The sequence below is a fragment of the Acanthochromis polyacanthus genome, chromosome 13, assembly GCF_021347895.1.
Source record: "Acanthochromis polyacanthus isolate Apoly-LR-REF ecotype Palm Island chromosome 13, KAUST_Apoly_ChrSc, whole genome shotgun sequence".
Lineage (NCBI taxonomy): Eukaryota > Metazoa > Chordata > Actinopteri > Pomacentridae > Acanthochromis > Acanthochromis polyacanthus.
In genome coordinates this window covers 28152335-28166415 of record NC_067125.1, presented here as the reverse complement: position 1 = coordinate 28166415, position 14081 = coordinate 28152335, and the positions used below count along the sequence as shown (strand labels likewise).

The 14081-nt window shown below is 39.7% G+C and overlaps 1 protein-coding gene across 1 annotated transcript in view; it reads left to right on the top strand.

Moving 5' to 3' along the window:
- The first annotated feature begins 1302 nt into the window (after window positions 1-1302).
- Window positions 1303-14081, top strand: part of tenm4 (teneurin transmembrane protein 4) — a 154341-nt gene continuing 141562 nt past the window's right edge. The window contains 1 exon segment of the mRNA XM_022189084.2: window positions 1303-1851. The gene's annotated coding sequence lies outside the window, so the exon portion shown is untranslated.

Here is a 14081-nt window from a genome sequence, read left to right as displayed (position 1 = left end):
CTGCTGTTGCCTGGGTCAACGGCAAAACTCACATTCCCACAATGACACAACCCAACAATACCAGGCCGGTCTTCAGTTTTACATTTGAAAGCATATTTAACTTTTCACTCATCCATTCACCGCCCGTGAGCAGTAAGGCTCTGAGCCCGGCCAAGATTAGCTTTTGGCAGACAATGCAGTGAATTAAAGGCCACACATGGCCCCTCTCTTGTTCTCTGGGTGACCAAACACACTTCCAGGGCCAGGAACTCTTGACCAGTCTTTTTAACCCAAAAAGAAGGAGAAACTCGGAATTTGGAGATAAGTCTGTGGCAGTGGATTTAGGATCAGAACCTGGCCAGACAAAAGTTTTGTCAGATGGAACGAGACAGATGGCCTCCTCGTTAACCTACCAAACTCTGGTGTCAGTGGATTTTAGCAGAGGTGGAGGACAACACTTGGGCAACTCATTGTGAAACGCTGCAATACTGAGTTGTACGATCACGCTGGAACATTTTATCTCGCATGCTATAAACAATGTCTTTTCATTTCGATTGTTTAACTAAAAACCTGACTTTAACTGCCTAAAAGCTGTAATCCTGACAGTTAACATAAAGCACATGTTGCCGTTCCTTAAATATTTATTAAGAACTCACAAACAAGTCAAACACTTACAGCTGATTATGTGTTTACCCCTAACATTTAATTATTGATGAAGAGAAAGCTTATTTTAAATAAAGATGACTTAAATCCTAAATAAACTGGGGAACATTTAGGATTGCTGAAGGAAAAAAATCCACTTTTAGTCTTCTAAGAATGATGTAGAAGAAGCATATCTTTAAAAATTGAGGAAAGGGTTGAAATTTGGGCTTTATTTCTGCTTTGTCTTTGACTCAATAGCATTAAAAGAGAAAACAGTGAATGTTTATTGTCGTCTTAGGGGAATTTCTGCAGTTAAGCTTGCCAGAAACTAGTAATACTTGTAAAAAAACACAACACCCTTCATAGTAGGGCATATTTACTGTAATTCTGATTGATTATGACCTTCATAATTGATAATAATTATCTAACTCTAAGCCTTGACTTAATAGGAGGACACCAGTCACACTTTAGAGTTACTTAGTCATAATGATATCCTTAAATGTTTTATCCTTCATCCGTGTTTCAATTTTATTTGCCCAGGTGGGAAAATAAAATAATTGTTTTGGCATTTAAATCCCCCTATAGGACGATATTTACAGCTAGAGAGCGAGAGAAAAAAACATAAAAGGACAGTGTGGGGGGGAGAGAAAAAGGCAGTTATTTGGAAGGGCTAGCCTACACCGAAGGGGGCGACCACGCACAGTCGCACACTCATCCTTTCGCTCCAAACTCGTAATTGTAAATCGTGAGGGATCGCGCAGCTCTCCATTCCCCTCGATCGCACCACCTTATCTCCTCACTCCTCACCGTGTGTGTTCGAGGAAGAAGAGGGGGGAACTATTTCACATATTTTCTACCCCCCCCTCCTCCGTTCAATTAAAAGGGGGGCTGCGCATGTTAATGGGCATCTTTGGACGGCCGTCTTCCTCATCCATGTGTGCGTCTCCGAGCGCGCTGGAAGCAGCAGCAGCAGCAGAAGCAGCACCTTGAAGAGCAGAAGGAGGAGGAGGATTTCTTTTTTCTGCCGTACCGTGTCGTGCTCAGTGGAAATACACTCGCCTGCTCCGGTTACTATCAAAACCGAAAGGGAGGGAAGGAGAAGAAGAAGAAGAAGTAGCAGCATAAGGGGCTATTTCGTGGGGAGCATCCCGCACCAAAAAAAAAAATTAAAAAAAATTGGGTGAATTGTCAACGGGACAGGCCTGCTCCATTGGATGTGTCTTCAGAATGGTAAGCGCAATTTTTGAGTGAGATTTATTCCTTCATGTGGCGGTGTTGCAGAGAGAGAGCATCATGCAGTAGAGACGCACAACTAATGCAGGCAGCGGCGGTCAGTTTCACTACAGACGGAGGCTTGTGTTGTGTTTTTTGCGTCGCGTTTTTTTTTTAAAATTCCTCGGACACATCGGCGGTGGAGGAGAAGCGGTGCAGCGGCTCCGTTCGGGTATTTTTTTTTTAAATTTTACCTGCTCCTCCTGTTCGTTTCAGCCGCCTGGATAGGGGAGGGTTTGCAGTCCGCCTTAACATCGCAGCCGTGAGGATTTTTGAGGGCTTGTGAGGGATCATAAAAGTGCACAGTTGCCTTTGCTGGCTGCCTCATGAATAGGAATGGCTGCTTGCGCGTCCTGAGGCTCATAAATAAGGGTGAAGACGGACAAGGACGGGGCTCTGTGAATTTAGGTACATTAGAGCAGCCCTGATGTGTGACTGGGAGACTAACCTCATGTAGACTGCGACATGACATTACATTGCATTACTGCTTGTGTGTGCAGCAGTAGGAATACAGTGCAGGTTTGAAATGGCATGAATTTGCACTCCAGCCGCCCCCTTGCATTTTGTTTGGGGTCCATATTCAACTTTGTAGTAGGCTTTGTACCATAGAGTGGCAGCAGAAGCAAGCCCGGTGGATTGTGTCTGCTGCTTTCTAAATGCAGCAAGGCCTAGGGAAAACTGCATAGCTGATAGTTGTGCTGCAGCATAATAAATAATAATAATAATATGAGTAAACATCACACAGAGACATCTTCTCCCAAGACGCGCAGCGCAGTGCAACCGAGTCATATCAAATCCAGTGAGACATGTGGCATAATTTGATTAGCTTCTTATCATGTTGTCCTGTTAAATTTATAAGGGAAAGCCTTGAAAACTGCCTTAACGTGCAGGGGGCCGTTGTCAGAGCAGTGGAATTAGCAGGGATAAATGAAGAAACCTGCTCGTTTGAATGTACTGCAGTTCACAAACAGACTGGAAGAGTAAAAGCATGACGAGGACCCCTGGGAGTCATTGTTGGGGCATAGATTAGCTTTGCACTTCAATTGGGAAACTTGTAAGACTCACACACACACACACTCACACACAGTAGATAGAAATGATGCAGCAGTACACACTACAAGACACACAAACTCAACAAATTAATGCAACAGTTTGCGCTAGTCTTTTTGAGTTAGGGCAACTTTTAATGAAATTATGTTCAACCAACACACAATTCAGTTAGCAGACGTAGCTTTTCCTCTACAATCAAATGTATTTTTAATTATCAGTCTTAACTATCTGAGATTGTCCAGGCATGCTAAGATAGAAAAGAAGGGAAGATTAATGAAGTTGTCAAGCTAATTTAATGACGTTATCTCAGCTGAAATTTAGTTTTAAGTCAACTAACGCAGAAATTTGAGTTCTAATCACACATAATATTAAGCTGATGCTATTACCAACATTAACATGTCAACCCAGTCCATCAAAATGACGCTAAACAATCTAAAAGGTTTATCGAAATCACTACATTAGATTATTTGTCTTGCAAGAATACATTTTAATAAGTGGTAGGATTCTACTCATGCTCTAATAGATTTGAATTCATGCTACATGTCACTATTATTGGTGTTTAGTGGAATAAATCTCTAATAATAAACCACAATGTAGCAGATAGTTGTGTAAAATGTGAATATTATCCAGTTGAGTTTTTAAACTATCATTTAAAAACTCACATTTTCTCATAATTAGTACTTGGCATTAAAATGTACAACTGCTGTCTGAGTATTTTAAAAATGAATTGTAAATCGAGGGAAAATGCTGCCGTGTTTCTGAGTCTGCAACTTTTCCCAGGCCATGCCGCAGACATGCAGACCATTAAGAGGACTCACAAGTGCCACCATTGGCCAGGCGGGATGCGTGACCTCAGATATTAGAGGTTAAATCCAGGGGAATCCAGGGGCCCTCCGTGCTCCATGGCAAGTGTTTGGTGGAAGCATCAAATGAGAAGTCTGAAGTTGTTAGGTCCCGTTGAGGTTAACCTTTGTAGAACAAGACTGCATTCTCCCCGTTGTCTTTGTCGTGCTGATGAGCTCTGAGAAGCCGCCTCAGCACTAGTTCTCCGCATGATAAGAGGGGAAACAGCCCTCCCTTTGTGGCCACAAATGAAAAATCTGTTGCTTGTCTTTTCACCTTAGTTGTTGCCTCATTGTGAACTGAAAACGCGGCTAATTCTCCAAAGGACAGATCGCTGAAAGAGAGATGACATGCAAGTTGCAGTTAGACCTCGTTATATTCCATAAATGATTGTTGTGTTTGAACTAATGTTGGCAGTGCACGGGGGCAGAAGGATGACAGAGAGGAAACAATGAAATGCCTGCGTCCCTCTGGAGTTTTCCGGGGGATATTGTGTATTTCAACTAATAATTGTTGTGAGAAAGCGTACGGTCATTCAGGGAGGCAGTAGCTGCTCTCCCCATGATCAGTGGGAAGAGAGAAAAAATGATGCCACTGAAATAAAGGCTAATCAGCGAGACAGCGTTTGCCTGCTTTTGACAACAGAAAATTGCACTGATCTGTATGTCAGTGAAGTGAAATCTGTGATTTTTCTGGTTATGTATAGTCAGTGATCTGTGCGTACCTGCTTTTTCAAGTTAGCAGCACTGAATGCAACAAAAGAAGAGGTGCATTTTCTAGCCTGGAGCATTGTGTTTAGTCGAAGCTGCAGTCTGTCATCTTGTGATTTATCACATATAGAACTAATGGGTAGCTGTCACGATTACAGCACTTTATTGGACATGAAAGCTAGGCAGTGCGCACACTATCTTTTTCTCTCCCCTTTTTTCTCTCTTACTCACACACAGACAAAAACACTCTTTTTTTTTTTTACTAATGTTGACAAGACAGCTTCAGACTTTGTGTGACAAGTTGAAGACACTGCAGAAATCAAAAGCATGTGCTGTTACCAAGTGGCCTGCAATTTTTTTTTTTTTGTGAATAATCACTTTTAGTCTGTGGATATAAATACACAGAAACCTCAATTTTATAAATCCTAAATTATATCAAATCTTTGTTTTGTGCTTTTTTCCCCCCTCCATTTCAACTAATCGGACAAGCAAAAACACTGAAGTAAAAGTTATTTTTATGGCCATTGTCAACCTGACCTGCATTTATAAACAGAATTTGCATGTCCCCTGTTATTTTTTGAGCCAATGTGTTTTAGTGCTTTTAGAAAGCTTCAAGGTTTGTTGTGAGGTGGTCAATCAAAGAGATCTGATGTGACAAGTGCCTAGAAACATTCAAAAAAGCTTCAGACTTTTGAAATAACTAAAGAGGCTGAAAATTGCAATATAGAAGGTCCCCAGCTGATTTCAGCTCGTTGTTGTTGGTTCCAAAATGCTCATATAACTCCAGACTTTAACTTTGCTTTAATAATGCTGTAATGACTGCATTAGGACCCATATCACAGAGTAAACAAAGAGAAATTCAAATACTCAGGTAAGAGAAAATGCTCAGTTTTGTCTCATTTAACAGTATTCACTTATATTTTTACTTAAGAAATATAAAGGAAACAGAAAAACATCACATCAGGTTGCTTAAACTCCAGTTAAAGCTAGCACTTGGTTTTATATCATTCTTTATTTTTTCAGCATTTTGTGAGGCATAAACAACCTTAGCAATAGCATGAAACACTATTTTCATTTCTGTGGATAAATTTCATGTTTTTGAACATGTCTGCTGTCCTTGAGGCTTGTAGTTTTCAGTTTTTCCTCTTGTAAAAAAAAAGAGGGAATCTTACACCTGTTTGGTGCCTCTGAAAGTCTGAATCACTCAAAGTATTTGAGGAGTGAGATTGAGGTTGAAATTACGCACTCGAGCCCCCAGACACAGGCTAGTATTTCTCTTCCTGGGCGCCCAGCAACAGACTCTCCTTTGTGTCCGACATTTCATAGTATGCATGTAGTAATTTTTCCGATGACTCTCATTGCTGCAGAAGCTAATGACAATTCACAGGTGTGGTACTCTTTATCCTTACAAACTGTGCTTTGATATATTCTTGTCTGCTCGGTGCCACAACAGAGCGTTCAAGTTTTTCTTAATATCTGCTATCCTCCCATATCCTGCGCTCTTTGATATCATTTTAGATAGTAAAGTAGAACCATCATCCTCACAGTCAGGGAGACTGTTGAAGTAAGAGCACAGCTATAGTGGTGGCAAGTGTTCATGCCTTAATCCTGCATTTTGTGTAGGATAATTCTACGCCTATGCTACACATTTTTCAAGCTTTTTTGACATTAAATTTCTCCATTTGGTTTTGTTTTAGTGTGATACAGTTGTTTTATTCTCCAAAGACTAGATTTCTTTTGTGAAGGATGGAAAAAAAAGCCCTCTTTTGCTAAAGAAAACATATTTTTTGGCTCTATTGCCACTGGCTACTCTCTGTTTCCTGCTTCCACAGATGACACATCAAGACCAGCAGTTCAGGGTACAGCAAATACCCTTGGCATGCTCATGATTATAACAGCAGGGTATCTAAATATAATAGCTAAAGACTTTCCATTAGAGCTGGAATATACTGAAATCTGAGACAAACTCAAATACTGAGCTTTTTTTCTTTCTTTCTGGGTTTGATGGGGGACCAACCAAAGGGAGGTTCAAAGAGAGGTTACCTCTCTGTTAAACTTCCCCTGATTAAATGAAGGCAAAAAGAAATTGAATAACCTTGATTTATATCCTTTTAGATTGCTGTATTAGATGTGTGAGCATGTGAGTTCTCATAGGCAAACACGAGGTAACTAGACTTCCAAATATGTTAAATTAGTTGGAACACATGGACCCGCTTTTTCTGATGTGAGTGGCGAGAGGGCGAAGGCAGTTGTGGAAATTAAAATTGAACAGTGTTTAAAGAAGCTGTAGATGCACTTAACTAGGTAGTTGCTCTCCAGCCTCAGAATTGCCCCCCAAATTAAATCAAATCAAATTCAATCACGGGCGTATAGCCTCAAAAAATAACTCAATCTTTGAATTTCAGAAAGCTGGCACTTTCGACATGGCTGCAAAAATCTAAACACGCAGAGCAGCGCCCGGTGTGCAGCATGTTAAGTCTGATCTTTGGTTCTCCCTTGTACATTAGAGGAGGTTTGCATGCATAGCAAACACGAGGATGGCTTCGACTGACAGGCTCTCATTCCTACTTTTAAATATGGTTCTGGAAAGGAAATGGGAGGAACAGCCATCTCAGTAGGGTCATTAGATCTGATGGTTGCCTTGGATGGTTGTTAACAGCCAAATAATGTGAGGCCATTTCAGAGGACCAGGTGTACTTAGTGCAAACACTGTTCTCTCAGCTTATCATCTTATTCTCAGACGACGATGCTCCCAACACATTCAGGAGGTCTTCCTGCACTCCAGGAAGTATAGTTTCCATGATGGAAGTCATCGATTTTCTTGACTTAAGAAAGTCAAACTTGACAGTGAGAGAAAGGTGGTAGTTCCTTCAAAGTCTGTCAGTTACTAGCTGCAATACAGGATGATGTGAGTTAAAACAGTCCAATAAACATGTATCTGTTGCAAGTTTTTAGCTGAAGTTGGCTATGATTGCTTATCCTGACAAGAACTACTGTGTTGGAAAATGTCATCTACATGTGTTTGTGTTTCCAGATGCATATATATCTGTGTTAATTTCCTCATTCATCTATATCCAGATTTATATATATGTGTGTATTTAGAAGTTATTCATAATGCAGTCACATAATTATCCACAGTTAACCATATGGCCATATGTATTTCTGTAGAGATGTGTGTGTGCACGTTTATATCTCTACAATTACTACTTCTCTGAGTTTTTTTCTGAGTTTCTCCCATGACAATATTTTTCTCACTTGTTTCTAATTCATCATAATAATCAAACCCACTGTTCTGTCAAACATTGTGACACACAGGTCATAAGTTTAATGTCAATAGATTTACAGCAACTGTTTTTATTTTGCTGTATGGATTGCTAACTTGTAACTGTAAATGTGTGCTCTATTCCTATTAACCTATATTAAATTTCTTGCTAAGCATGACTGTCTATGCAGCAAAGGTGTCAGATTGACTTGCAGTTTAAATGCAACAGCTAGATCAAAATCACACTATTTCGACCACTGAAAACATCTTTGCCGTTTTGTAGGTTTTGCTCAGAGCTGTGAGTAAAATGCCTGGAGAATGCAGAACTGAAATGGAGCGCATTGTATGTAAACCGAGACGGTCTGAAACCTAAAAATTGTTAAAAAAAATTAAATGTCAAGGAAAGCATCGTTAAACGGTTTGCTCTAATAGAGCCGATTTGGAATTGCTGGCCTTACAAACCTTTATGTTTGATTGCCCATCATGCACTGAAAACCTCTACACTGATGGAGAGAAATTGAGGCTGACCATTTCAAACTGCTCCCAACTACTGCACGCAGACTGACTCTGCCCAACTGTCGGGTCAATGTATTTTACACCACTTGAGTTAAATGCACTGCAGCAAATTGCCCCACTCACATTGTTGTGTGTATATGCTGTGGCCTGCTGCAGCTATGGACTGCAGATGATACAAAAATAAAGGCAGAAATTTGATGATGGAACTTCAACTCGTGTTGAACTTGAAAAAAAGCGCTAGGAATAATAAGATGTCCTTACAGTGTTTGAAAGTCACATTACGAGGGCGATTTAGCTGACAGGCATCACGTTCCTTGCAGCTATCAGACTAACAAAGTGGCATCTTGTATTTTGTGCATCTTGGAATCCTCCCATCAGAACAGCCTCCCTAGTGGCATTTCATCATGACCAGGATAATCTTATGCAAGATAGTGAAACAGCAGTTAATTTGCAGGTAATTAAGCCCTTGTGATTTACAGTTGGAAAAAGCAACATATACAGTGAGCAGACAATATGACAGCATACTGGAATGAATTGTGTGATAATACAGCTGCGGCATTAGCAGAATATTCCTCACATCTACAGCATAAGGATTTTTAGGAGAGTGTTGACGACGATGCTAAACTCTGAATGTGGCATTTTCTCCGTCTCAGTGGTAGGTTTAATAAACTGACATGTCATTTTTTTGTTGTTTTTGCAGTAGTCTAAATCAGTACCTCGCCACATAAACGGGATAATCGGAAAAACAGAAGGTGGTTTGAGTTCTAACAAAATCTAACTAGGATGGTAAAGACATGCACTTATTTTAAAATGAGGCACTGTATTCTTGTTTTGTGTTCAAAATGCACATATTGGCAGCTCTTACTGCTACCCTGATGTGAAAAGTTCAAGTGAATAACTGTATCTGGATGAAACATGTCTGATAATTGGCAAGTGTCAAACGGTCAAGTTGCATCAGTTCATGAAATCTGACCCGCATTTTTTAGAATCGAGTTAGTAATTCAGATAAAGTAAAATCGTTTGACCTTTTTGTTTTGCCAACGGCTCAACTGTGTCAGATTAAAGATCCGCTCTAGTGAAAGTTTTTTTTACCTAGTTAACATGTCAGTGTGATGTTTTTCACATGCTAGAGGACATGTCACGAGAATTTTCACCCTCAACCTGCAGTGTACTGATTATACACTGACAGTCATTAAAAACTTTGAGATCATATTTTTCAACATAATTTTTATTTTGAAGCCCGAAACTGGATTTTCTTCATATCAATCATTTGTTTAGCATATTGGCATACAGAAACAAAAATCTGAAGTTTCAAGAATGATTTCAAAATAAAGAATTTCACAAAAGAAAACGGCACCTGCCAAACACAAAGTCACAACAGTCAATACCGAGTATGGCCTCCATTTGTTTCGATGCAGGCAGCAATCCGTCGGCGCATGCTTTGGACCAGGCTTGTGATTGTGGGTTGGGAACAGGCCATACGCCTGGCTACATCACTGTAGCTCAAACCGGCCTCCACCATACCCAGTGCCCGGAGACGTTCATGTGATAGACGCGGCATGATGCTGTTCACTGGACTAACAATGGTGGCCTTTTTTGGGCCTTTATATAGGCCTTCAAAACCCATTCTCAAATTGTGCAGATACTCACTGAGTATTGCTTGGTGTGTGTTTGGTTCACTTTTGCAAAGTGACCAGCCCATGTGCAATGAATCATGACAAAATGACAACTCATCATTATCTCAACTACCAGGGCACTAGATCATCAGTAAATCCACAATGAATAATTACAACCCCCCTACAAGTAGAATTCTGCGTACATTTCTACCTCAAAGTTTCTATTGACTGTCAGTATAGTTTCAAAAACAAGTTTTCAGTGCGTTTACTGGTCTGCAGAATGGAGTCAAATATGCTAGTGTGGACGGGTTTTATAGTGTCTGAACTGATATGTTGAGCTGGTGTGCTGGAGCTGCAGTGACTTGGTGGAAATAGAGGCAAGAACTACATAGATTTGCATATTTTAGAAGAAACAACCGTGCAGAATCACATGTAAGCCATTTTTAGGCGTAAAGGGGATTAGATTCCTGGAAAAAAAGCTGATAAATATATAACTTTGCTACAAACAGAGGAGTTTTTCAGATTTAAAAGAACACTAACAGAAAGATCTCTTTCATGTTTGGAAAGTTAATGTTGTTTAAAGCTTTTCAATATACATTATTTAACTGCCCAGATTTAATTTAACACAATGTATTGATTGTGACAGTGGTTAGTAGGTAGGTGGATAAACAGCATGCAGTTTTTAATACATTTGGAGTACTCATATACTGTGTAAAATCATTTTTTTTGTTCTGGAGATGCGTGTGAAGTGCTGTTCACTAGTTTGCTTTTAGAGAATGATGATTTCAGAAGGTCAGAGTAGGCATCATGAAAATGCTCCTCTGATGTTTATTTCAGGTACGACTGGGGGAGGCCTACTACAATTTTTGCTCCTCCGTGGCATTACAGACCATTTGTAAGATTTAGCTTCACAGTGCTTGACTTCTGTGCCAAATTCCTCTCCGATTGCATGCTAATTTGTTACTTTGAGTTTGAGCTATGATTGCTTTGACAGAGGCATTTTTAGAGGATGTGAATTAGGCCGACATGAAAGGGAAGGTGCAGGACATTTAGCAGCTTATCGTACTCCTCACTGATTAAGCCTCCTTTTAACAAATTAAAATATGTTCAGATCTATTTTTTTTTTATAAGGGTGGCACCAGCTTTCTGTCAGCATATGTCTTCCAAATTACACACAAGTAATTTTATATGCTTCTAAATGCAGGGAAAGTTAATAAGTAATAGAACTGTTTCAGTTGTTATACTGTATGTATTTAGCTATGATTAAAGGAGTAGTTTTTGGAGGGGTCTCTCTTTTCCCTTTTGCCTGGAGGATCACGTATATTCTTTTATTTTTTAAATGTCATCTGGATCTGAGCTTGAAAGTACGTTAATTCAGCTCATGGATGAGAAAGACACTGGAGGATTACTGCAGGTTACCTGAACCCAAAGATATTTAGGGAATTGGCGTTGGGGAGTCTTAGAGATTAGAAGGCGCTGTTTGAAGGAAAAGCGGCAAAATCTTACCAACATGTACATGGATGCTTTAAAACCCGACGAGACAAGTGATTCTTTTTACCGAGGTACGCTTGGTGATCCTGCTGCAGTAATCAGAACATCATGGGACAGTTTGGTCTGCCTGCAGCCCTCAGGATGGCTCTGGAAATGCTTATATGGGTAAAAGAGTGATGAAATTATCTCGCAGTCTGTTTTCTTTGGCTCTTACTGATCCAAACAATCAGATAGTGTCTCCGGAAGGAAACTATCCTCTTTGATTATCTCCATGTGCATGTCACTTCACGTCAAGGGTCAGTTTTTTGCAACTAATGAGGTCTATAAGGAATCAGTGACATCAGAAACTTCTTTCTGTGCCGCTCTGTACCCAGGTCCTGGGCCAAAGTTTTGTCTGAAAACTGGTTCAAGCTGGCTGGCTGAGTCATCATGGTGCTGTCATCTGGGCCTGTTTTTTTTTAACCAGACACCAGGATGACATGCATGACGTAACATTAAGATTGTGGTTTTTTCCCCCCATTTTTTTCTTTAATTGACTAGTCCCAACTCTTTTTAAATTTCACTTTCAAATGCCTTAAGATTTGAATTTGGCCTGCCCAGTTGTGCGAGTGATTAAACCGAATGGGACCGAAAGTCTCAGAAAACTGGCATATTTTGAAAACCTGCTTTACACCTGCACAGGGAGGTTTTTCAGGGACAGGAAAGTGCTGAAAAGGAGTTGTCAATATATTTTGCAAGTGTTAGGCAGCAAAGCGGAGTGGTAGCTCTCAAGGGGGATGGCCTTAAGCTGTTATTCTATAAATATTAATAAAGCCCACTGGCCTGCCTGGAAGGAAGGTAACAGTTTGCTCATGTCACAGACAGGGCTTCAGTGTGACAAGTTGTGAAAAGAGTGATGAGATGACAAAGAAGCGGTAAGATGACATTTAATGACAGGTCTCATTTTTCAAATATGAAATGCCATCACTTAGAACAGAAGCTCAGTCTGCTGACCCCAAAGTTAAAAAAAATAGTGACGCCACAAGCAATACCTGTGTCGTGCTTAAATGTGGGATGCAATTTTCAGCATCCGCCGTAACAAAATATATTTACATAGATTATTGGAAGACGCGGCTGAAACATTGATTGTTCAGTTTCGGATGCATTTGAAAACGGTTCTATAGAAATGAAATTTTTCACCCCAGGGGCCGACCCATTACTGGCCTGCCTGATTATCGGATCCAGTGTTCAGCATTTGTCCGATTATTATTTTTTTTAAGTTTTGCCACCGATTCCCGATAAAATAGGTTCATTTAGAGAATGCACTGGCCTCACTCTTTATCTCTGCCTCCCACAGCACCATCTGCTCGGTTTCACGTCACGAATAATAGCCAATCAATACTGAAGGATGAGTGATGTAAAGTTCTCTTTTGAATAACCTCTTAAACCTCAAGCAGTCCTGAACCTCAGTAGATGCTGTATAACCAGTGCTAGAAGTAGGGAGAACTTGAACATTTCTGAAATCTTCAGAAAGAAAAAGTGAAAGCAGAATTTCTCAGTTTTTTTTGACAAAAATTTGAAAAAGACTTGGAATCAACATGTACAGTATTTTTTACAATCAAGTGTTACCAATACAGGAGAAAAAGCATGTGACTCCAAACCATAGATAATTTGTTGCTTCTCATCCCAGTGTGTTCTCCTATCTGCTATATGTAAACACTGACTGCAGGTCAACCCAGTTAAGCTGAAAATTCCTCCAATTTTTGTCGCATGGCTGTAGATTGCAACTGAGTCACTAATTTTTTTTCGGTTCTGCAAGAGTGCAGTATTTTATTTATTTATTTTTTTACTAAATCTGTTTAATGCAACCTGGTAATTTTTTTTGCAAATTTTTAAATTAAACATGTTTTCAATCGAATAGAACATCATGGATAAGACCTTCAAGGACTGTTTAGAAGTTAAAAAAAATCTAATGATTCTTTCCAGGAATTTCTGTTATTCAAAATGTTGGCATTTACTTTAAATGTATGTTCCTTCTTGGGATCCTTGACTACTATTAATCAATATCAGCACGTTAAAAAGACATATTTTTCAGCCCCTTATACACATGCAAGGTAGTTGTTCCGGCTAAGTTCATGTTTTGAGCAACTTGGTGTCTATGTCGTGTTGGTAGAAGAGTGGGAGTCTTTGTCTAAATTTAATTTGTTGCAAATAACAAGTATTTGACATAATCTGATTACTCTGAGATTGTCTTGTGGGCATTTAGATAATTAACAGAACGGTGTTTACACAATCACTTACAACCTGCATGAGCCGTTCTGTGTGAAAACCCTGATAGTGAACATAATTTCATGCTGTAATTGCCTTTTTTGTTTCAAACACATGCTTTAATAATCTTACATGTAACTTTGTGTATGACCTATTTTTACTAAAATGTCTTCAAAATGGATTGCTTCTTGTTGCTATTAGAGCACTTGAGTCTCACTGCTTAACTGGAAAACTAATGGAACCAAAAACGTAGACGAGAATAGAAGGTTTTGGCTGCTGCTGACATCGCTCTGCCAAGATGCACTTGTTGTATGCAACAAAGACTAAGCAGCAACACAGCGCTTTGGCATGCTCCTAGATGCAGAGCATTTGCTTTGTTTGTGTTTCTTTCAAGATCTACAGTACATGCAGATATTGTTTCCTTGAGAGCCGAGAACGACTGATTCACAAGCG